The sequence below is a fragment of the Brassica napus genome, chromosome A5, assembly GCF_020379485.1.
Source record: "Brassica napus cultivar Da-Ae chromosome A5, Da-Ae, whole genome shotgun sequence".
Classification (NCBI taxonomy): Eukaryota; Viridiplantae; Streptophyta; class Magnoliopsida; order Brassicales; family Brassicaceae; genus Brassica; species Brassica napus.
In genome coordinates this window covers 17,021,185-17,048,105 of record NC_063438.1, presented here as the reverse complement: position 1 = coordinate 17,048,105, position 26,921 = coordinate 17,021,185, and the positions used below count along the sequence as shown (strand labels likewise).

Here is a 26,921-nt window from a genome sequence, read left to right as displayed (position 1 = left end):
TCAGTCTCACGGTTTGTATACTCCTCTCCCTATACCTTATCATCCTTGGAATGACATATCTATGGATTTCATTGTTGGCTTGCCTAGAACTAGGACTGGAAAGGATTCTATCTTTGTGGTTGTGGATAGGTTCTCAAAGATGGCACATTTCATAGCTTGTCACAAAACTGATGATGCATTGCATATTGCTAACTTGTTCTTTAAAGAGATTGTGCGCATACATGGCATGCCTAAGACTATTGTTTCTGATAGAGATACTAAGTTTCTTAGTTATTTTTGGAAGACTCTTTGGTCTAAGTTAGGTACTAAACTCTTGTTTTCTACTACTTGTCACCCACAAACTGATGGACAAACTGAAGTAGTTAATAGGACTCTTGGAACACTCTTGCGTGCATTCATAAAGAAAAACTTGAAATCATGGGAAGACTATTTGCCTCATTGTGAATTTGCATACAATCATGCTGTGCATTCTACTTCTAAGTTTTCTCCTTTTGAGATTGTTTATGGGTTCAATCCCAACTCTCCTTTGGATTTAATCCCTTTACCTGAGTGTGAAAGGGTCAGCGTTGATGGCAAAAAGAAGGCAGAGATGGTGAAACAACTCCACGAGCAGGCTAGGCTCAACATTGAGGCAACAACCAAACAGTATGTTAAGCATGCTAACAAAGGAAGGCGTGAGATGGTCTTTGAAGTGGGTGATCAGGTCTGGATTCACCTAAGGAAAGAGAGATTTCCCAATGAAAGGAAGTCCAAGCTGATGCCGCGGATTGATGGACCTTTTGAGGTCATAAGGAAGATCAGCAACAATGCCTACAAACTGGATTTGCAAGATGAGCCAGATTTGAGGACAAATACTTTTCAAGTGGGAGGGGATGATATGATCATGGACCAGCTAGTTGATAAAGATGAAGAAGGAGAGACTGAAGATACACTAGCTGAAGAGGAAGCTGTCCTAGCCATTCCCACAGGTCCTATAACTCGTGCAATGACAAGGAGACTCAAGGAAGCTGTTGGAAACATACTGAAGATCTCTAAGGAGCAAGAAGACTGTCTTGGTAGAAGCTTGAGCCACCAAGACACACTCATCACCATTCATGTGATCTTACCATCAAGCTGATCATCATCTAGGCAAGTGGCTTGGTATACTCTTTTTCCCTTGATTAGTTTTGTCCCACTGGGTTTTCTAATCAAGGTTTTTAATGAGGTATCAAGTTCACTTACACATTCCTAGTTGATGTATCTTGGATGCAACTCGGCCTAAGGCATCTTGGACCGACTTCATCACCTATCTTATATTATGTTTTAGTCTAAGTGTTGTGTTATTACTTTGAAACCGTGTGGAGCCTTTTCCTTTATGTTTTCTTATGTTTTCGAGACCTTGTGCATGTACAAGGATCTCTCTATTTAAGTGTATCACAAACCCTCATTCTAATCTAAGTTATCTTTTGTTTAAACCTTGTGTCTTCTTCTCCCTTGCTTTCACGAGTTAAGAGAGTGTCTGGTGTGTAGTATCCAGTCTGTTGGTGTGTAATATCCAACGCCCAAGGGCTTTAGAAAGGTGTGTCATATCCGATCTAAGCCTAGGAGTATCAAGGAGCCTTTCCGCAGCCTCTTGTGTCACCATTCGATCCACAGCCTTGATAAACTTGAGTCTTTGATTCGTTTATGCAAGGATCTATCCAAACCATCCAGAGAAGGGTCCTAGGATCTCATTAGCGAACTTCCTGCCCATCTCAGAGATATCAAGTGTTGCAAATAGGCACCTGTGAGATTCTCTAGCCCTTGACATCAAATGAGGCCCACAGAGGTAGTCCTCTACAAGACCTGTTGTAACCGTCTTTTGCCTCTTACTTCTCCAGGACAATATACTTCCTTCGATATTGTCAGCAACATTGTTGATAGACAAATGCTCAAGTTCATGATCATTTTTTCCGTATATGGGGCTGTCTCCATGAATCTGTTCTTCCTGAGTTAGACCAAGGGAATAAAAATGAAGGTTCATCCGACATGTTTTGGTGGTGCTTATTCCGAGTCTCCTTTGGAATAAAAAAATGTATGTTCAGATATAAACTTTGGACTGGAAATAAGAACTATTAATGCTTATAATATGGGTCAGTTGTAATATCCAAAAACTGTACAAACATCTTACCAAAATTTGTTGGAACAAATTTTGCCTAGATCGATTCTCACTATTAGCTGATTGGGCACATGACTGAATTACCGGAGTCCCACATACATACCCAGATTCAACATGGTCTTTCTTCGTTGGTGTAGGATTCTCGGCCTGAATATAAATATAAAAAGATATAATGTTGAGAACACATGGAATTATCATTTATACAAATATCTAAACAAGTTATATACACATAATTGGTACCTCGCTTATATGATTCGAGCGGGGAGGGGTAGAGTATTGACTAATGTCACGAAGAACGTTTTGGATAGTCTTGGCATTTGCATCGGCAACATGGCTCGTATGACATGCGGGAACGGTTACATTTGTCGGAGATGAGGGTTGACTATTTCCCCCGGCGTTATGAGCAGCAATGTGGTCTTTCCAAAGAGCAGAAACGATATCCTTAACAGATGAAAGCATTTCTTCCTTAAACTTACCCAACAACGCCTCAACTTGTACACGAACATTCCCCTCTATTGCGTCGAGCCGCGACGAAGCTACCGTAATGTTGCATTCAATAATATCGATCTGAGGTTTGATTGTCTCCAACACAAGGTCAACAATGTAACTTTCCTCAACGTCAGACGAAGGAGAAATAACCTTCTTTGATCGTTTACACCTTCCAGCTGATTTTAAATTTAATCACAAACGAGCACATCAATATTTCTAAGCCCACAGTGGAAATACGAATTATTGAACTGATAGTTACGCCTGATGCACTCTGACATGTTATCTACTCTTGAATCGTGCTCTTCATCAGACCGAACTAAATTAGCCTCATCAATTGGTCGTAGCGGATCTTCAACCAAGATGCTATCAACAATAACCTTAAACAAATCAAAAATATTTAAATTTAGTCCTGGTACGACAATCCAGATGTAGCCAAATATGAAATAGGAACTCATAAAAGATATATGGGAAATGGCAAGTTTAAACTAGACATAGACAACAAAGTCAACTAATAGAGTGAGAAAAAATCACTTACATCATTTCTCTTGTCCACATTGCATGCATGTGCCGGGTTCAGGGTCCGTTTCTTTGTAAAAATATCGCACCCAGGTCCATCAATATCTTCACTATCAGAATCAGAGGAAGAACATGAATCTTGCACAGCCTCTGTCAACGCCGGAACCGCTGCAACCATAACAAGCTGTAATGCAAGAACAAATCTTTTTACTGCGATAGTGTTTTTGGACAAAGCTATCTCATCTCTCTCTTTGATACTACCCATGAGCATATCAAATGCTACCCTTCCCCAAGGAAACGCAAAAAACGCTTCAAGATCTTTAATAGCTTCAACATGCTCTCTACATATCTTCATATTAAGGATTGTTGGAAGAAGAACTGATTCAAGAAACGCCAAGCAAGCATATTTGATATGGATGTCCCTGTCCTTAACCGTTTTGCGGTAAAGCATCTTAATGACAGATGAGACTGTCACAACCTCTACTTTTCTAAATAAACATGGCCAATACGGTTGCTCGGCTATTGTTGCCTTTAACTTCATCTTGGATTTCTGCGGGAATTTACCACACGGTAGTCCCGTCACAATCGCAAATTCTCTCATTGAAAACCTAACCGGTTTACCTGCAAATCGGAACCAAGCTTTGTGCTTCTTCTTTGTTTTCAGCTGCCTTGATAACAAATATTGCGCGAATCTTCCGGAAAATACGGGTTTGTCTGCAATCTCGATCAACTTTCCAAATGAAGATCGCCTAATAATATCGAGTTCCTCTTCGTCTAACGCATTAAATATGCGTTTTAAAACACTGGATGATTGATAAGTAAGAACTCGAACACCAACGGGTTCTTCGCCAGCGGCAAACATCATCTCCGGAATTTGGTGCATGTATGGTTCTTCAGGTACATCAGGACACTCAACAAGCCGCGCAGAAACCATAACTACAAGAATCAGCTTCCTGTAATGGATCAAGAACTCTCTTCGTAGACTCCGTAATAAAGCTGTTGTTATTTTAGTATTGTGAGCTATAATGGAGAAGAACGATTCTTTGCAATCTTAGATATATTCAATTGCGTGCAAATGGTCATTATTAAAGTGACATCTACATAGTCTAGCTCCCTGTCTTTCGAACAGTACATTACCAAACAGCTAAATAATCTTATTTTCATGTATATCAAGTACAATTTCTCTAATATATACTTATAAAAATAAACCATAATAATTTCTAACTGTATCTAAATATATATTTTGTAACCACTACTTTAATTCCTTAATAGTAGGAACCCACTAACGATAGCTAATAAGTAATACTGTCGACTGACATTAGTTCCGTAACATACATTTCTTACAAGTCTACATCCCTCTATAGAATATAGTATGTAATGCTATATCATCATATTATTATTATTTTCAAAAAAGCATATCATCCATATTTATACAGCTAACCCGTAAATTGATTAAACCAAACTGGGTTATGAACTTTAATATAGGCTTTGTTTTTTTTTTATATCGTTAAGAAACCTGAAAACTATGATATATCTAATAACCTTAAAAAATTGGATTACACTATTTAAATTACATATCTTCAGCAACAGAAATATTTACTTCAAATTATACTGGATATTCCTGGTTTAAATTTTTTGTAATATAAATTATAATATTGTTAGTGACTATAAATTAAAATATAAAATGAATTTTATGATATTTTTATTTATAATATTTAAATTTAAAATTTAAAATACATTTAGAAAATATATTTACATTTATTTATCTACAACCATCCGCAACCGGGGTTGAAATAATTTATAACGTTTTATGATCATTGTAAAACGCTAACGATGCTATCTTAATAGAACTGTCATAAAGAGGATAATAACAAATATGCTGTATTACTTGGTGATAGAAAATAATATAAAATATTTTTTCATACCAATTAGTTACACAGGTTTCTTGTGGATTTTCTTTTATTATATTTACAACATATATATACAGTGGACTATCATAAAATTATAATAGATAACTGATAATAAAAATAAACTAATCCAAATCAAACAATTAGTTTTGTTAATAGATTCATAATCTACAAATCATATCATATCATCTTTTTTTTTATAAAACTAAAAATTTAACTTCCTATTTATACTACAAACAGATTCTAATAATATAACTAAAAATGATAATTGAAAGTTATGTATTGGTTCAACCAATGGTTTAACTAGCCAATGGTTTAACTGGTAGGTCGGATTCTGAGTTTTAGCGGGTTTTATTAAATTTACAAAATCATATCATCTCTCTTTTTATAAAACAAAAAATTTAACTTCCTAATTAGAATACAAAAACATTCTAATAATATAACTTTAAAAAACTATCAATACTATTAAATTAGGAACATGACCTATTGATATATGTTTACTCCAACTATCTAACTTTTTTATTTAAAAGCCCTCTTATCATTTTACTATTAACCTCCATCTTAATTCCATGATTCTAGGGACCAATTTCTCTCAATTAACTAACGGTCCACAGTTTCATTTTAATTTCATAACTAGATTTTGACCCGCGCTTCGAAAGCGCGGATTATTTTGGATTATAATTTTTTTGAAATAAAAAAGTAGATTCTAACTATTATATATTATTTAAAAGTTGTATTATATTGAAGAAGAATTTTTTTAAAAAATTATATAATTTATGAATTTGTTTGTTTGAGATTTTGTATGTATACACTTTTATGTAATTCTCTCTTATGCTTGAGCATTTTAATCAGAACCAAAAACTGAACCGAAACCGACTAAAAAAAAATACAGATTTGGGTCTGGTCCGGGTCCAGAGCAATAACTATTGGATATTTTTTTGGACCCGCAAGTGTTTGTCGAGTCCATGTCTTACCCGAGACCCGATCGTGTATCCAAAAATATCCAAAATATTTTGTGTACATTAGTTATATTTGAGATTTTCAACGAATAATTTTAGTTATCAGGTTTGTATTTTCGGTTATAGTTTCGGGTTTCAGGTACAATTTCAAAATTTAAAATATAATATTGGGTATTTTTTGGTTTTTCGGATCAGATTTCATGTAAAATTTTGGATCTTTTTGGATATTTGAATATTTTGGATATTTGTTTGAGTATTCGGGTATGTCTTTGTGTTGTGTGTTTTTTGGTTTTTCAAATATTTTTTGGATTTGGGGTATTTCAAGTCTTTTTCGGGTATTAGATATCCAAACCGATCTGGACCCGTTATGTATCCAAAAAGTACATGTGTTTCATATATATTTGAATTATGGATTTGTACCGGAAAGGAACCAACCCGAACCTAAAATTTTCAAAATTAGGTCTAAATACATAAATTATTATATGAATATGTCTGAATATAATTTTGGTTTTGGTGATGTATTGGTCATCGTTTATAATATAGACAGTATGATTCACATGAATTAATAGTATATTATATGTTAACCATATGACTTGGTAAAATAAAGGTAATACAAAATAAAAATGATATTCTAAATATATTATCGTAGATTTTTATAGATAATATTCTAAGGATATTAATGATACTCTAGATCAGAATCTTACATATAGGAGCTAATACATTATTAGGAGATATTTAGAAAGATTATTTAGTTGGTCTAGGTAAATTAATGAAATAGTCCAAACAACATTTTTAAGTAGATTTATTAAAACTCCTTCTCTTTTAATAGTATTGATTCTAGGAAACCACTTTTCTTTTTTTTTTTGTAACAGAAAGAAACCACTTTTCTTAATTAATTATTTCCTGATCGTATTTTGATATTAACACTTGATAATAACATAGGCAAATAGAAGAGTGAATACATATATTACTTCACGGTTTATGTCAGATTACTTTCTTTTGACTAGAGTTCTAATGCGTTTATAAAGCCTATGTTTTATTTTTTCACCTAATAATATTTTAATATAGCATTACGATCTAAACTTTTTAATAATATACGTTGACTTAACGGTTGTAATCAGATTATTAATGAAAATCACCAATATCTATTACATATCGAATCTTCGATATAAACATAGCAGATTTTATGTTTAGATAAAACTACTAATAACTTTTAGAATATATACATAACTAAAACATCGAGTTAGCAACAAAAAAATATCCAAAAACTTGATTAATCGAAGTATTATTAAACTGATACGTGCTACTTAAAAATTCAAGATTTTCATTAATTTAAATATATAGTCGACTCCTAAATCTTTTAAATAGGTGATATAGCATGGGTATCTTTTAAATTACAGAAAAATATTGTTAGGTATTTATAGAAACATAAAATACAAAAACAATTACAAACCAACATTATACCTGCGGATCGAGATCTAAAATTGACAAATATAATTACAAAGAAACGGGTATACGAGCATATGATTACAAAGAACTGAATGTATGCCAAATCAAGTTTTAAATTGCTATTATCTTATAAAATATATTTGATTAAAAATTATAAACAAATATGATTACAAAGAAAAACACAAATATGATTACAAAAAAAATACAAATATGAAAATTAAATTTCTAAAAAGATAAAAATAAAATATATATCCGCCCTATGAAAGGGCGGGTCAAAATCTAGTATTCTATTAAAACAGCAGTGTGACCAATTAATAAAAAATTATGCCCAAATTAAAAATATAACTGCATCTAAAATATAAATGTATAACATAAAATATAACTGTATCTAAAAAAACGTAACCACTTTCCTATTAAAAAAAACATAACCACCTTCCATAACCACTCAAACTTCTATTTTATAGGCTAGGTTTATGGCAACAAACAACAAATATCGAACTCTGGTATCTAATTATATGGCCAATATACAAACAAAATATTATAACTTATTTAAGAAGCGGCACATTATGATTATCCTTGAAAGGCTATACTATATAGTTTGTATATATGCATGCAAAAAATATATATGCTAAAATGAGAAATTCGAAAAGCAAGCACAATCTATGAAAACTATAACAAAAAACAGAGTATATTTTTTGGAGTAAATTTAAGATCACTATTTAAGTTGATATTATTATTGAAGTATTATTTATAAAAATATATACTTATGAAGAGACCCGTTATAGGAAAAGATCTTATGATAGTCAATATGAAACCTCGCCATCCATCCATTGATGGTGTTCTCCGCTTAATTGTTACTCTAGATGGTGAAGGTGACAGTTTTAGTTTAACGAGTTTAAAATAGGTTATTCGATTAAAAATATTTAGTAAATGTGATTTTACTTACAGTTAGTGAAGAACATATTAACGCATATATATATATATATAACAGAATATGTTAAAAATATATAGTTTCAAATATTTTTCAAAAAAATTCTTCGGTTTACGGTACTGGTTGGATTTGATATTAGGTATGCGATATAAACTTTAAGAACTGTTCGAATATATACATCAGGTCTAATAGAGTATGAAACTTTTATTTTCAAGTCGATTCTGAGTCGAGTTTTTTGGATACGAAATATTCTTGATTAGTTATGTAAGGTAACTAATAAGAAAATATATTATGTTACAAACTTTAAGAATAAAGTGAAAATAATTTATGATATGCATATGATAGAAGTGTACATTTATGCAACTTGACATATTTAATATAGTTACCAAAATGATATTAAATTAATATTAAACACAAATATGATTACAAAAAATAACATAAATACAAATATTAAATTTCACAAAAAAACCGTAAACAAAAAATATACCCGCCATTTGAAGGACGGGTCAGAATCTAGTATTTTTTAAACCAAAACACGAGTAAAAGACATCTAAGGATTATCTAAATCCAAACCCGAAACATACAGATCTTTCACGCTTTTTTGAGATTCTATTTTCTTTATTTTTTGAGTTTTTTTTTCTCTTCACTACGCCGAGAAAATCGTTCACCTCCATAACTCCGTCTTAATTCTGGTTCCAATTCCGATGACTCAATCGTAGCGAAGGACGATCGGCTATGCTTGATGTGAGGGCAGTCGCAATTCTCGTGGGGAAGCCAAGAGGGAGAGGACGGGGTCCACAGCAGAGAGTCGTTCGTCGTTGTCGGCGGCGTAGCGTTGAGCCACGAGAGTCTTCAATTCAAGAAGATAGCAAAGGAGTCAAGTGCAATGGAAGACCTCGTATCCTTTCTCGTGCTTGAACTGAACAAACTCCTTTTTACTCTTAACTTCTTTTCTAATCCGTCGAAATCCCCCAAGGTCTGATAACTCTTCTCACTCAGGTAATTTTAAATGGGGTTTTTGCCAAAACTAACCCACAACTTGATTTTAACTCCAAACCTATACCCAAACTTGAATCAAATGCAAAACTAACCTAAAAGCCTAGTGAAATTACAGCTCAGCCCCTTGTGACCAAACAAAAAAACAGAAGTCATTTTTACGAATATAGCCCCAGTAAATCGTCTGAGTCGTCTGAGATGTTGGAAGTCGTCTGGACGACTGAAGTGTAAGTCGTCTGGTACCAGTTTATTTTAAAAATAATTTATAAATCTTGTAAAAAATATTTTGATGCGTGAAAAATAAAAATCAAGTAATTATAAACAGTTTTAAGTGATATAAATTAAGATATGATAAAATTGATTTGTTTTGAAGATAGATGAGTGGAAGTGTGAATCATGAAATACTTTGGTTTAGGAGTTTGGCAAACATATGTTGTAGTATTGTATGTATTGTTAGGGTTAGATTTTGGAAAACTAAAATGTTTTTTTTTCAAAAATTAGTTTTCACCTATATGTGTTTATTTCTGTGTATAGTAAACACTTTTCAAGTTTGATTTGATTTTATGAAGTGTTTAATTAGATAATTAAGTTTAGGGGTTATGTTTAGGGTGTGGACGACTTATATTTCAGTCGTCTGTTGAATAATTTACTCGGACGACGTATATTTCAGTCGTCCACATCGTACCGAACCTTTAATTTTACCAATGTACGTTTTAACCTAACCAGATCATTTTACTCGGACGACTTACATTTCAGTCGTCTGGTGAAGAAATTAAAACAGACGACTTACATGTAAGTCGTCCAAATATTCCCGCCTAAAATTTTTTAACAAATTATTTTCCCGCTTAAATAATTTAAACCAGACGACTTACAAGTAAGTCGTCTGGAAAGTCTTCTATTTTAGTTTCCCGCTAAAAATATTTAATTTCCCGCTAAAAATATTAAACTCTTCTGGACGACTTACATGTAAGTCGTCTGTTTTAATTTCTTCACCAGACGACTGAAATGTAAGTCGTCCAGAAAGTCGTCTGAGTCAAAAATATTTAACCTAATTGAATTTTTTTGTCTCCCTATATAAAGAAAAATTTACACATTCTCTCTCCTCCTCTCAAATGGCTGCAACAAAAATGTAATGTTCATCATTCTAAAACTCTCCAACCTCTCTCTAATCTCTTTGACTTGAAAACACCAAACTTTATATGAATTTTTCAGTTTTGTCTCATGTATTTCTTAATAATCTTATCTCTTTTGCAGGTTTTTAATCAAATGGTACTCATCTTCCACTAATTTAAAGGTAGATCTATTAATTTTAGATATGTATTTTTATGTGTTCTATAAATGTAGATTTATCTAATCTTCCACTCATTTTCTCTATTTTTAAGTCATTTGAACGTTTTTGTATATGCAGGTTTTTCAGATCTGGATTTGATATGCAGGTTTTTCAGATCTGGAAGACTTCTGGGACGACTTACCTGTTAGTCGTCTGGAAGTCGTCTGGAAGTCGTCTGGAAGTCGTCTGGACTTCTTGGAAGTCTTCTGACAAATTCGTCTGGACTTCATGGAAGTCTTCTGACGAAGTCTCCCTTTCATAATAGATCTGAGCGTTTTGGTACGTTCTTATGTCTGATTTTTCTTCATTTGGTAACTTCTTGTTGTATAAAGTTCTTACTTTTTTCCCAAACTTAAACTCTCCAAACCCACTCTAATCTGTTTGACTTGAAAACACCAAACTTTATATGAATTTTTCAGTTTTGTCTCATGTCTTTCTTACTAATCTATCTTTTTTGCAGGTTTTTAATTAGATGGTACTCATCTTCCAATAATTTAAAGGTAGATCTATTATTTTTAGATATGTATTTTTGTGTGTTCTGTAAAGGTAGATTTATCTTATCTTCCACTTATTTTTTCTGTTTTTAAGCCATTTGAACGTTTTTGGATATGCAGGTTTTTTAAATCTGGATTTAATATGCATGTTTTTCAGATCTGGAAGACTTCTGGGACGACTTACCTTTTAGTCGTCTGGAAGTCGCCTGGAAGTCGTCTGGACTTCTTGGAAGTCTTCTGACAAAGTCGTCTGGACTTCCTGGAAGTCGTCTGGACTTCCTAAAAGTCGTCTGGACTTCCTAAAAGTCGTCTGGACTTCCTAAAAGTCGTCTGGACTTCCTGTAAAGTCGTCTGGAAGTCGTCTGAACTTCCTAAAAGTCTTCTAACAAAGTCGTCTGAACTTCCTGGAAGTCGTCTGGACTTCTTAGAAGTCGTCTGGACTTCTTAAACGTCGTCTGGTCTTGTCTACTCAAGTGGAATCCAAGCTTGTGTTTGTAGAGGAATGATCTATAATAGTTTTGTTTGTGGTCTGTTTTGTGAATTGCATGTCTACTCTTTTAGTTGTGAATTTTTTGTAAAATCAGTAATAATGTTTTCAAAGATGTATTAAATGTGCTAACAATGTGTTTACACATTTACAAATCAATGAAATAATAGACTTCAGTAGCTTTTTTCTTATCTTTGGATCTCTCATATGCAATAATAAACTCCAATGGCCTTTTTCTCATCTTAATAAACAAGAATGTTGGTAGCTTCATATTGATACAACATTTTAAGAAGCATTTTAACTCTTCTTCCAACTCATAACAATAGTCATCATTATTGTCTATAACAATAATACTTAAGAGATGGAAACAAACAATAGTAACTAGTCAAAGCATATCATATTTTTTATAAGTTTGCGTTGAAAAACTTAGTCAAATTTAGTAAAACTAAGGGAGAGAACATATTTTGTAAATATGAGTTTTACATATCTTGAAGTTACTTATCACTCTTAAAAATACAAATTATTCAAAAACTAACGTACAAGACTTAAAAACTAGCGGAGAAGATGCGGACGACTTCAATCTAAGTTGTCCAGACGACTAAACTATACGTCGCCTGGTCAACGCAGAGGTTATTTTTGCAATTGACTTTCAAATCTGTTATTTCGGACGACTGAAAAATAAGTCGTCTACTATTGTTTGGTTAAAAAAAACTCCAAAAAAGCTAGACGACTTACATTTCAGTCGTTATAGGTTAGTTTTGCATTTGACTGGATTATTTCAGAAGTTTGACTTTTCTGGACGACTTACATTTCAGTCGTCTAGTGAAAACTAAAATAATAATTTTTTTTTGAAAGTAGACGGCTTACAGTTAAGTCGTCATAGGTTAGTTTTGCAATTGAAAAAAAAAACTGCAAGATTTAATTATATACAGACGACTTATAATTCAGTCGTACACGAGACGACTGAAATGTAAGGCGTCCAGGATTTACGAGGTTTGACCAGAATCTCGGAAAAAAATCCTGGACGACTTACAAGTAAGTCGTCTCGTGGACGACTGAATTATAAGTCGTCTGTGTATAATTAAATCTTGAAGTTTTTTTTTTCAATTGCAAAACTAACCTATGACTACTTAATTGTAAGCCGTTTACTTTTAAAAAAATATTATTATTTTAATTTTCGCCAGACGACTGAAATGTAAGTCGTCTGGGGAAGTCAAACTTCTGAAATTATCCAGTCAAATGCAAAACTAACCTATGACGACTGAAATGTAAGTCGTCTAGGTTATTTGGAAATTTTTTTGAAACCAAACAAAAACAGATGACTTAACTTTCAGTCGTCTCAGGTTACAGATTTCAAAGTCAATTGCAAAAATAAACTCTGCGTTGACCAGATGACTTCCAGGTAAGTCGTCTACAGCCAGACGACTTCCCAAGTAAGTCGTCTGACGAACAGATATGGAAAAAAACTCGATATCATACCTTAAATTGGTGAGATATGTTCCTTAGCATACATAAGGCTTCTCCAAGCACACAGAATCACAAACGAAAGTAATCCACCCAGAATCGTTAGCTTCTATGACTCTATGAACCATAAAAAATTTAGAATCAAAATCTTGGGTTTTTTTTTAGCTTATTGTGGAGAGAAAGTGAGAGATATGTTGTGTTTAGTTCACAAGAATGGAAAAAGAAGAAGGGTAAATCGATTTTGGGAGCATTAAGAGCTTCAAATTGGTTGTTCATGGTTGTTGTGGTATTGATGACAATGGCAATCTTGTAATTACTTGAAGATGATGAGGGTGAGAGAGTAAAAATGCCATTTTCGAAAAGAAAAAAAAAATTGATGGCATTTCGTAAATTATATGAACTTGTGGGGTGAATAGGGCAAAACCAATTTTCAAAAAAAGGGAGGTTAGTTTTGTGTTTGACTTTAAGTTGTAGGACAATTCTGCAAAAAGTCCATTTTAAATTATGTTAATGTGCCTTTTTGGATTTTGTTTGATGAATTTTCTTTTGTTGTCTGTGTGGATCAGAAGCACCATGAAATGGATTGAAGACAGCGCTTACTACCAGAGCATTGAAAAGATTATGGAGTGGTATTCGTATAATTAAGAGAGATACTAGAATAGGGAAAAGAGGCATCCCATGTAACAATATTACTATGCACGACTTCTGTTGATTTTATTCTTTCTTCCTGTTACAGAGTTGTTAATGGACCCCTTGAAAGCATTTTTTCTGATCTTGCTTTAGATACATTAGCTGAAGGTATTACTTACTTTCATAGCATTTAGTTACTTACTCATTACCTCATCTACTTTTTAATACTCTGGATTTTATATGTGAAGGCTTGGTGGTTAGCGTATGTCTTGGTGGCTCATCTGGATTTGGATATGTTCTGTATTCAATTATTAATCATGTTCCTTGGCTTGTATGTTACAGTGTGTAGGTGGAACTCTGTGCATAAGTAGTTTGGAGGGGATGTGATAGGGAATGATTTTGTGGGCAAAGGCAGTTTTCTTATGCTTTTTATTTGTATTTTGAATGTGTAAAATTTAATATTTTGGTTTTATAAAGTTTTACGAGATTGAAACAGGTTTGGGCTAATTGAATTGAATACTAGGTATTATTATGTACAAAAAAAAATTGGATTATTGGATTTCTTAGGTACAAATTAAAATTATTAAAATAATACTAGGTTTGTTAAGTATTATTAAACCAAACAAATGCCTGAAAGGAATAAACAATATTAGTTTAAGAAAAATAATTTATATAAATAATTTATTTTAATTTGTTATTTATTCTTATTATGGCATTCCCAACAGGACGTTAGTATAAAAATATAAGGATGTTTTCTATGAAAGCGAGAAGTTATCTATCAGTTCAAGATATTAAGAGTATTTTATGTTAATTTGACAAATAAACACAATTATAGACGTATAATCACATAATATATGAGATACATCTTCTAAAAATAAAAAATAAAACAAAAGTTAAGGTTCTTATAACTTATGTAAGATGATATGTACATGTTTCAATAAAAAAACACGTCTAAAACATGTTGAAAAGGAGATAATACATGTTTGAATATTTACACTAAGTAGTACTCAAAGTAGTAGTAATATTCTTCGTAATACTTTTGCAAAATACAACATTTTTTAGTAATACAACATCAAAAAGACAAATTTATTAGTAATACCAATGTATTTAGACAGTTTTAGATTGTATATAACATACTGCCAGAAAAGAGTTTTAAAAAATAGATTTTCTGTTATTCATCTCATTATGACATTCCCATCAAGACATTAGTATAGAAGTATAAGAATGTTTTCTATAGAAATGAGAAGTTTTCTATCAACTTGAGAAATTAAGAGTATTTTAGTCTAATTTGACAAATAAACCCTAATATGGACATATTATCACGTAATATATGATATACATCTTCTAAAAATAAACAATAAGACGAAAATTAAGATTCTTATAAACATGCATAATACATAGTAATTCAAAGTATTTTAAGGTAGTTTAAGATAGTTCACAATAGTACCTAGTAGTTCATTTAGTAGTACTAGTAATTCCAGTAATTCATAGAATTTTAATTTTCATCGATTTAACATTTTTAACCCATCACGAGGGTGTTGTTCCCACCACCGTAGTGTATTATTTTGCTTCGAAAGAGTGCAAATAAGCAGAAATATACAAAATCGTCTTTAAACATCATTTTCGTATTTATTTTATATCAATACACCTAAAACTTTAGTTTTTCATCAGTTTAGGTGTTTTTAAACGACCAAGAACGTTCTACACAACCCATATTATCGTCTAACACCATTTTAATATTTTTTTTCCTCAAAACAATGTTAAATTTAGGGAAATATAAATAATTTTCTTTAAATATTATTTATATATTTCTTTAAAAATTCCACTATTCTTAAAATTTTAGTATAAGAAAATAATTTATATATGTATTTTATTTAATTTATTTTTGAAATTAATTCTTGGTTAAAGTATTATTGAAATACATTTTTATTAAATTTGCATTTTTGAAATATTTTTTGTAATAATATTTTTAGATATTTCTGAAATTAACTGTTGATTAAATATGAAATAATTTATTTAATCAAAATTTTTTAAGATAAATAAAATAATTTATAAAATCTAATTTTATTGTATATAATATTAAAGTTAAAATAAATATAACGGAACTGGAATTCTTAAATGACACTCTTTAAAAAACAAGAAAAAAGTGTCAAAATTACTTTTATAAAACAAAGATAATATTATTTATAAGTTATATAGATTGCTAATTCAATAATAAATATAAAAATAGTAAACAATATGAAATATCTTATTTCATTTGAAGTCTATAGAAAAGATATAAAAACTTAAATTACGGAAAATAATTTATATAAGTATTTTATTATATTTATTTCGAAATTAATTATTGAAATACATGTTTAATTTAAATTTGTTATTTTGAAATATATTTATTTGACCCGATTTTATATAAATATCTTATCAAAATTATTTTTGAAACTAATTGTTGATTAAAGAAATATTGAAATACATATAGGGGAAATTTTACTTATACACTTTGTTTGATACCACAATTCAATTTTACCATAAATCAAGGGACATTTTCACAAATACCACTTTCATTAATGAACAAAAGACAATACTATCCTTACCTTATCTTCTCTTCAATCATCGATTCTTATCTCTTTTTGAAATATATCTTCTCTCGGAGTCACCGTCTAGATCTGCCGTCTCTTTGTCTCACGCAGCGGCGACGAAAGAGATTGCAGAGAATCCCAATTCAAAACCTCTACAATATTGAATCCTTTACGAGATTCAAAACTTAACAGCTCGAAGAAGCGATTCAATCAAAACCGAAGCTTCCATGAGCGATATGATCCTCATCGAATCCAAAAACTTTGGTTCTTGAAGCGATTGAAGGCTGTTACCACTGTTTCCCTTCCGCCATAGCCATCGATGGAAGAATACTAGAAGAGTATTCATTTTGTTACTAGAAGCTTTGATTGAGATCAGCCCCAATCTCACAAACAATTTTGGTAAACATGGATCTTATTCCTATCTTTCATCTCAGTTCTAATTTGGCACTTGCATGAATTAAAACTCAAACTTTTGTTGTTGTTCTTGTCTAATTCTGCTGTTTTCTAGATGGGTAATTAAAAAGTAATTGCAACTGTTTATGGCCCAAGAGAGGTACTCTATTACTCATTCTCTTAAGATTGTTGATGCTTTTATTTATCTGTGTTTAATTGTATACATGCTCTCGTTCAGATTCAATACAAAAGCCAACAAAAGAATGGTCATGTATTGGTATGTATATGTTTGTGTATACTCTTCTTTGTATAAAGCTTTGTGAATTTGAAGTGCTTATGGATACGTCGCTTTACTTGTATGTTTTGGTAGGTGTTGTGTGAGTGTAGTATGGTATAGTGATGTCTTAATTTACTAAAAATAAAAGAATCTTTGGTTGTATGCGTATAGTTTTGGTTTATCATTCGATATAATGGTCATGTTCTTGAAACTTAAAAGCTTACTTATCTGTTGTTCCTTGGTTGATTTGTTATGATGACGAGGAACCGGCTTGTTGCGCTCATCACAAATGTCAAACCTGAATAGCAACGAGATGTTATGTCAGGAGGATGGTAAGACTTTCTTCTATCTGCATCAATCCAGTTAATCAACGATCAAAGTATTGTAAGCTTTTCACACTTGCGCTTCTTTTTTGTTAATGGTTTCTTTGCTACAGGTTTTTTGTGCTTCAAATGAAGACCACTCAGTGGTGGAACCATTGCTACCACCTGCTGGAGCTAAACCAGGAGAGCATGTTTCATTTTCAGGGTATATAATATAGTGTAAATTGGCTTAACACCAAACCTCTTTTGATTGCTTTGGGTACATACTTTGTAACATCACTTACTTAAGAACCCTTATGTCTTAATATTTATATAGAGTCGAAGGAAAGCCAGAAGAACCCTTACTTTCTAAATATTTATAACTAATTTATAAACCTTTATAAAATGATTTATAAATTATTATAACTGAATTCTAAACTCTTATAAATGATTTATAAATATTTATGAACTCAGATAAAACGATTTATAAAGACTTATAAATCATTTATCAGGCATGATTCATAAACTAATTTGGGTAATTTATAAACTAATTTGGGTAATTTAAATTAAAAAGAAACCATAAACTAATTTATAAACCTTAATATGAATTAATTTAAATTAAAAAGAAACCATAAATCATTTATAAATTAGTTTATGAATCATGCCTGATAAACTAATTTATAAACCTTTATAAAATGATTTATAAACAAATGTTCATTTAGAAACCATAAATGTTTATAATTTATAAAAACTTTTATAAATTATTTTGTAAGTTATTGATTTTATAAAGTTAGCAAATGTTTTATAGAATCTTATAAACATTTATTTTCTTACTAAAAACCATTGGAGTCAAAGTTATCATGATTCCCACATCATTACATTGTTTATAAATGAATTGTAATTGTTTATAAATCATTTATAAGTTTTTATAAATCATTTATAATGTTTTATAAATCATTTATAAGGTTTATAAATCATTTATAAAATTATATAAACGGTTTATAACACTATATAAATCATTTGCAGCATATGTGATCTCAGCTCGAGCTGGAAGACCATTGACAAGCAATTCAAATAACCTGAGTCGCCAAAATCACGTACACTAGCAACTTTGCAAACAACTATAATCTCTTCTTGTATATTAGCTAATCTCCCCCTTCCACATTCTACTGGAAGATCACCTCTAACTATCATAACTCCTAAAAGAATTTAAACATTTCATCTCCAAAAGAAGAAGCTCAGGTACAAATCTTGCATTACTCTAAGGAATGATCTACTGCTGCGTTATTTTTTTTTGTTTGTGGAAAACGGTTGTTTCCAATTTTCATGAGGCTTCATGTTCTGCAGGAAGACAAAGCATATCTCAATTAGATACTCTCTAATGTCAGAAACTCAAATACTACAAATCTAATCTCTGATCTCACAGCAAGAATCTCTTGAAACTGCTTTGTAGCTCCCATAAGTTTTGTTTTCAAGTCATCACAAAATGTTTAAAATGTTTATAATGGTTTATAAGAATATATAAAGGGTTTGAAAAATCACTTACAGGTGTTTATAAAGATTTTATATAGAATTTATAAGGTTTTATAAATGGTTTAAATAAGTTTATAAAAAATTTATATAAGATTTGTAAGGGTTTATAAAAGGTTTTAATGGGTTTTGAAGAGTTTATATAGGGTTTATAAAAAATTATAAAGGTTTCTAAAACCATATAAATATTTATATAACTATTTATAAAGGTTTATAAAATTATTTACAAGAACTTATAAGCTATTTATAAGAGTTTATACATTTATTTATAAGTGTTTATAAACTAATTTACAAGATTTATAAATCTATTTATAAGAGTTTATAAATCACCAAATTAACCAACTTTCCATCATTTCTTTGCTTATTAAAGAAAATCACTTTTACAGTTTCTTTTATAAGCCATTATAAAAAAGTATAATTGAGCATTGAGATTGGGGTTTCTGAACTTGATCGGTGTGCGTACATCGTCGTTGTATCCAGGAAATAGTAACTTTGTGTATCAATCTTGGAGCTGCTTGAGGACGGGGACATAAGAAGCATTAAGCCATTTGAAATCCTCAAACTTCTGAACATCAACAGTGACTCCTCTGAGGTTGTCCATGTTCATAGTAAACCATGACTTCGTCGCAGCGTAGTTGATATCGTTAGTGACAAGATGAAAGACGACTTTCTCAGGGGCCTTGGAGTTGAGAGCAATGGAGTTAACCACAACCGAAGTAGCAACAATGTTATCAGAAAACACACAGAAATGGTAAAGACTGTTATCGGTGATCTTAGAAGCCACAGCATAGCTTCTCTCCGCAAGCTTCTCCTGTAACTCAGAGTTCTGAAACCACTCAGTAGTGAGATGAACACCAAGTCAGTAAAGACTCTTGGGCACTTCCTCAGCAGCAATCTGAGCATACTTAGCACTCTTCTCAGTAACAGAACTCATATGCTCTTCAAAGACTGAATAGTAGCCTTGAGCCTCATGATCATAGTGGCGCTGTTGTAATGAAGCTGCTGAGATTGGTAACGCAAGACAGCCATGTCGCGGATAGTGGGTTCAGAGTCAAGAACCGTCACGGGACGTCTGGAAGCAGCGGTAGTGGAGAGAATCAGCTGAGAGTTGCGGATCTGAGCGCTAAGATCCCAAGCGAACTGAAGGTTTTTGCTTTCTTTAGCGATGACAACAAAGGCTTTAGCTAAAACAATTATTTCCAATTTTCATGAGGCTTCATGTTCTGCAGGAAGACAAAGCATATCTCAGTTAGATACTCTTTAAAGTCAGAAATTCAAAAAATCTATAACTCTAACCTCTGATCTCACAGTAAGAACATCTTGATCAAACTGCTTTGTAGCTCCCATAAGTCTGGTTTTCAAGTCATCACAAACAGCTCTGTAGTGACCAAATTTGTCATGTGAATAGCTCCCATCAGCGATCTCCATGTTCTGAAGGGTCTGCAGATCAGAGAGAGCCATGTTCAGCCCCGTGATATCATTCCTGATCAACTCTGTTAGCTCCCGTATATAGACAGCCGGTGATTGAAAATGGACGATTCTTTTGCCACTGTGATAACCAGCTAATGTCATAAGTAAGACTAACTTCAGTTGCAATCACTATAAGTATTCTAGAATCATTGCAAGCTTCTTTCCTTACAAGATAGTTGTCGAAAACTGTCTCAGTTTTGCTAGAAATCAAACAGATCCTTTTTGTTTTTTTGGTCAAAAAAATCAAACAGATCCTAAAGATTATTTCCACTACAATTCATCAACAGCTATTAGAAACAATGTTTTCAGGAATCATTGCAAGTTTCATTCATTGCAAGACAGCTATTAGAAACAATGTCTCAATCTCTTTAGATCCAAACATCCTAAAGCCTAATTCTACTGCGATTCAACTAAAGTTTCAATTGCAGTCACTACAATATCTCTGGCATCATTTCCAGCTTCATTCATTACAAGGCAGATACAAGAAACTATCTCTCAATCTCGTAAGAATCGAAACATATCCTAAAGACTAAATACACTATTCGAAGAATGAAAGAATAAATCAAAGTCTGAACCGTACATTTAGAGAGCCTCGCGGTCTTCTGAGACGTTTTGTGGATATGTATACCGATCTGAGAAGCCTTCTTGTTGAATTCAGATCTTGAAGATCCAGGTGGTGACCGATTGGTGGTGACGGACGGGATCGCTCTGATCTTCTTGAACGTTTGGGAGAGTGAATGTAGCGAGACAAAGAGATAGAAAGAGTGAAAGAACGAACTTTTTCGGTGAGAGACTGATAACGGAATCGTTCTTTGATTAAAGAGGTATGGTTTCAATAGATGTGAAGTCCTCTTCTTCCTCGCTAATCTCCATGACTATCGCTCTCTCAGTCTTGCTCAGAGTCTCACACAGTGTTGTCGAAGAAGCACCATTTTGACGGCTGTCTAAATAAAATTGTGGTTGTTATCTCGCCGAATTCGCTGGAGGTAACCAGAGTTCGCCGGGGATCGCCGAGTTCACGGTAGATCACCAAGGTTTCCGGAGATTGTGGAGTTCGCCGGAGATCGTGATAAATATTTGGAGGAGAAATAGATCTAGGTTAAATCTATGAAATGAAGGGTACAAAGGTATTTTACCAATTAAAATTTTAATGGTAAAATTGATTAAGGTAGAAATGAAAAGTGGTATCTTCAAAATGCTATTTTTGGCAATTTCCCATATATATTTTATTAAATTGTATTTATGAAATATTATTGAAATGATTTATACAAATATTTTTGAAATTATTTTTGATTCAATAAGAAATTTCTTATACAATAGATTAAAGTTTAATTTTTAGGAAATAATTAACAGAATTATTTTTATTAAATTTATTTTTGAAATTAATTATTGATTAAAATATTACTAAAATAAATTATTTTATTATTTTATATTTTAAAATAATATTTAAATATAAACAGAAAATGTTAGTGAAAAGTTTGTTCTCATAATTTTTAGTTATATTAATCATTAATAATCTCTTAAAAAAATCTAAAAAAACTAAAAAAAAAAGAAAATCAGTTTGGTATACAAAATAAGGTAGGATCCATGACTAAAAAAGTTAAAAATAAAGAAAAATAAAAAGTAATAATGGGTCCCGCAGAATTTGAAAAGAAGGAGAAAATATAATAAAGAAAGAAATGGCAAGAAAGGAAAGGGAAAAGAGAGGGGATAGTGAGATAAGTGGTGAGGTAGTGAGAATAGAATTTTTGGAAGTGGGGGTAATTTAGAGTACTTTCCAATATTTTATTGTTTAACTACGGCCTGCTGGGTGGGGGAGTGAGGGAGATTAACTCCATATATCTCGTACCCCCTAAATGAATTCTCACTGCCCCCTCTCTATTTCTCCTACCTTTTATCCTTGTACTCTTTTTTTTCTTTAGCAACATCCTTGTACTCTCCAAAATAGCATTTCTCTATTTTTTTCTTCAATTAAATAAAATAACCACAATTCAACTACCTACATGGCCTACAAGACAACCTTAACCAAAGAGAGTTCAGTTGGTCCACATGTCCTTCTTCTTCTCCGTACTCTCTCCTCCTCTTCAACCTCCATTGGCGATTTTGGAACTCCTAAGACAGGTAATTCTTGTTCGTTTGAGATGATTTTATCTGTAAAATAACATTAAAGTGTCGTGTATATCATGGGCAGTGTTTAAAATATATGATTTGATAAAAATTCGAGAGATTTAAAACGATTTCAAAAAATGTGTTTTGGGCTTTCGGGTATTTCTTACGTCCATTTTTAATGATTTTTTTTGTAGAAATGTTATTAAAACAAGTGTATATCTCGGCTAGTGTAAAAAAATGAAGATCCAATGAAAATTATGAGAGATTAAAAAAGATTTTGAAAACTGTTTATAGATTTTTGGTATATTTTATGTGTGTTTTGATGATTTTTTACCATAGCATCGATCGACGCTCGATCCATATATATCAACAAGCAACAGTTGAGATATTGAACTTAGTCAATAGGATTGATTCAACAGCGAAAGCTGGAATACTTTCTCATAAGAAGTCAAGTTTTAAGATTGACAACCTGAGTATTATATACCTATAATCATGATTACCTGAAACCCTAGGTCTAGCGTTTTCTTTTAATTATTTACAAACCTCAAACCAATCAACTGAACAACTACTTTGTTCGCTTTGCTTATTTACAGTTTTCATAATTTACCTAACTTAATCACTATTGATTAGGATTTATTGTGTGTCCTAACTCCTTGTAGATTCGATCCCTAAGTACTACAACTGAACATTTTATTTGAGAGAGTAAAAGTCACTCCTTAGGATAATTTGAGTAATATAAGAACTGCAAATCAAATCTAGTAAATTCTATTATATATTCTCTAAATAAATAAATTAGTATATTCAGTACTAACATCAGCTATGTTATAGGTAGAAAATCAAGAAAAAGTTCCTCAAACAACTGCAAACAATGTAAACATGTTTGAACGAATATTAGATAAATCAAAAGCACCCCTTGTTCTTCAAAAGCATAAGTATGTTTATAAAATTCCCTTTATACAAACTAAATAAAGAACAAGAAGTTTAATCACAGATTGAAGACCAAGACAATAAAAACCTTATGAAATGATTCAAAGTTACATATTTACACCGAGTAGTAAATATAAATGATAAATATTACTATTTTTTGTTTTTATTATTCAAACCCCTGATTTAAAAAAAATATATTGATAATATATTTCTCTAAAAAATATATATATATTTGTAATTATTATTATTTTCTTTTTTTATTTCTAAAAATATTTGTAATTATTTTTACAATGGTTCAGAAAACCATCTTATTATATAAAGCTTGGTTTTTCAAAGTTGCTAATTAACATGATCGCGATAAATGTCAATTATATATTTAAGATTGTGACATGTGTTAATTTATCTCATAATTAAAAAAAATACATATTAAGATATTAAAAACAAATTTTATGAAAAAGTAATTATAAATATTATTTAATAGTAATTTTCCATTTTTAAATCCTAATCAAAAGATAATTACAAAATATTACTTGATAATAATCTTTTTTTTTAATATTGTGACACTAGGTGATTTTCCCGTGCTCATGCACGGACATAAATGTTTATAAAATAAATATAATATAATAATTAATTAATATTTATTTTTAATTTAAAATTAATTTATAATTTGTATATATATAATTTATATTAATTATATCATATTACTTTTAATTAAATATTTATCTAATTGGTTTTGTTGTTTTTACAGTCAATTTAGTTGTCATTTGGACATATTAGATTCTGTCTATTTATTTGAATTCAACTATAATATTTATTTTTTGTAAATATATTAATTTTGATTAATTTTCTTATTTGCATTTTAGGTTGGTTGTTGTCTTAAATACATAAGTATATTTTATTAAGATTATATATAATTTAAGATATATTGTGTATCCGGCCGATAAAGTGTATTTCGCCTCTAACCCTAATATGGCTGAAGCAAAGACACGAAGTTTGTCTCTCCTCTTCTCGCACGGCTACGATGAGACATTCCCGCTTCCTCTCCATATCTGAAACGTTCCAGAGTTATGGCTTCATGTTTTATCCCTCCTCCATGATTACCGAATGAATCTTCTCCTATAAATAACACCTTTGATTCAACGCAGCACTACGATAAGAAAGTGTTTGGTTTCATCCAAGGATATTAAAGTGTCTTTGATATTGGTAAGTCATTGTTCCTTTTGCTTTTTCTTTTGCTAATTTATACTTCCCAATGATTTTTTAATTCTTTGTGTTGATGTGATTCCCTAGCTTGCATTAATCACAGAGGTAAACCAGAACATTCTCTAAGGACTTTACACTTGAGAAAGATGAAGAGACATATGCGTAAGTAGACATTCTAAAGTGTCTGTATTATGCAAGGATCTTAGAGTCTGTTCATGACGCCTGCTTGCTTAGTTACTAACACATTCCGAACACTCCAATACTTTCTTGACAGTGGGCTGCTGTATTTTTCCTCTGTCGAAGACCAGAAGAAGAACGTTTGGCAATAGACGTATGTTTATGCATCAAAAAACTAAAGGATCTATCTTTCACGGCTCTCTGACCCCGTAAGATCCAAATCTCTCTTCCTCTCTCTGATATTAATCTGACCCTTGGGTTACCATCTTATAAGATTCTCAATTTCTGTTTGGAGTATATGTATCTTTTTCAAGGTTGTGCTTAGTCTTGAGGTGTTAAAGGTCTGATTGTATTTAGTTATTCTTCTTGCTATTGAGTAGTACTAAATAATAAGATTTTTTATTTTGTTATTTTAGTTTCTCTGTGAATGTAACACTGTAAATATATTCACTTGGTATCAAGGTCAGCGAGAGAGAGAGAGAGAGAGAGTGTATCATTGTACTGGATTTAGTTGTTGGAACCATCCAAACCCGTGAGAAGATTTCTTGGTACAGTGTAAATGTGGCTTGAGTTTTTAATTGTAAATTTAAATGTCTAGGTGCTGGCTATCGAGTAAGTGTTCGAGCACAGGGTGACATAGGTGGTTCTGAACGGGGATGGGTGAGCCGATGTTGAACCTAGAGTCAGTACTACTTGATGCTCATCGTTTTTTGAATAAGGTAATATTTGCCATATATACATGCTTCTTCTTTTTTTGTCAAGTTATATACATGCTTTCTTTCTAAGCGTCTAATTATCTATGCACTATAAAATTAATTGACAAAAGCCAAGACAAGTGTATGTTTGATGAGTCGTTAATATGACTGTAAACTGGCACGTGATGTTTTCATATATGATATAGTGCATGAAATGTTAAAACAATAAGACATATCTAGCAGTCACTCTTGGTATGCTTTTCCTTTTCAGTAAGGACATTGAAATCGGACAACTAATGGTTACAAAAATCTACATTTGTAGTGTTCCAAACATAAATGAGAAGCTTGCCTCTTATAAGCTTACTTTCTTGCTTTATTCGTGTGTTGTTCCATAACTAAAATGATCTTTTACACAAACTTCTCTTGATTATTTTAGTTTTCTTTGATTATTACTCATTCTTGAACTTTTCTTCAGTTTACATGATCCATCCAAACCGGGAAAAAAATGTACCAAGTGCCAAGTCTTATCCGCTGGAAGCAATTGTGAAGGATTGTCGTGAAGTAACAAACAGACGAATCTCCTTCGAGTATGCTCTTCTAGATTGGATACCTTACAACCCGATACATGGCCGTGCCAACATGAAGTGCTGCCGAAGCTGAAAAAACAATTTTAAAACTGTCAACGGTACAGAAAGTTATTGTAGTTTAGTGTGAAAACATTTATTTCTTTATACAATTTTAGTAATTAACAATTGTTTTCATATTTTTTTAAGTTTCTTCAAAAATAAATATTTTCATTGGTCTCATATGTTACTTAGCTACTCATAGAGATGTTAACGATTTTATATATAAATAAATGCCTGAGGCCAGTGCTTCATTATATATGAGGATCACATGAAATATTAAAAACATATTTAAAAATTCATCATCCCAAATTAAAAATTATTGGAGTTCAACGACAAACAAAAAAAACAATTTCTATCTATCTTCATTATCTTTATAGTTGAGAATTTTTTTGGTTTCATACAATTTAAATTTATTTTCAAATATAAACCAAATAACTACATTGAACAAAAAACATTTAAACAATATTATTCACTTGAAAAATACTACAAAATATTAAATTAAAACAGGAAAACTAACTAATTGAAAATTAAAAAATATAACCAAACAATTTACATTTTTTTTTGTAGATTTAAAGGGGAAGGGTCCATTAAATTACTTGGTAATTGGAAAAAAAGTTATAATGTTGCAAGTGAAATGAAATATATCTATAGTCCAACCAATTAAACACCATAACTTAAATTTAATTAACTTTTGTTCATTTTGCTTATCACCTTATATAATTTTCAATAACAAAAAAAAAAAAACTGGATATAGAAATTCAAAATTCGTAAGACAAAAAACAATGAAAATCTTAAATTTTTTTTATAATAATATATCTACTTATATTTTTAATAGAATGTACTATTTATA

The 26,921-nt window shown here is 31.3% G+C and overlaps 3 long non-coding RNA genes across 3 annotated transcripts; 2 read left to right on the top strand and 1 right to left on the bottom strand.

The window, feature by feature from the left end:
- Positions 1 to 13,842: 13,842 nt before the first annotated feature.
- LOC125609211 lies at positions 13,843 to 14,296 on the top strand. The gene is made up of 2 exons (XR_007339616.1): positions 13,843 to 13,957; positions 14,132 to 14,296. It is a non-coding gene; the product is annotated as an uncharacterized LOC125609211 (long non-coding RNA).
- Positions 14,297 to 16,425: 2,129 nt separating this feature from the next.
- Positions 16,426 to 17,699, top strand: LOC125609210. The gene is made up of 2 exons (XR_007339615.1): positions 16,426 to 17,364; positions 17,469 to 17,699. It is a non-coding gene; the product is annotated as an uncharacterized LOC125609210 (long non-coding RNA).
- A 1,384-nt stretch (positions 17,700 to 19,083) lies between these two features.
- Positions 19,084 to 21,396, bottom strand: LOC106345188. Its single transcript, XR_001270225.3, has 3 exons — positions 20,915 to 21,396; positions 20,161 to 20,413; positions 19,084 to 20,087 (listed from the first exon to the last, which is right to left on the bottom strand). It is a non-coding gene; the product is annotated as an uncharacterized LOC106345188 (long non-coding RNA).
- Positions 21,397 to 26,921: the final 5,525 nt, after the last annotated feature.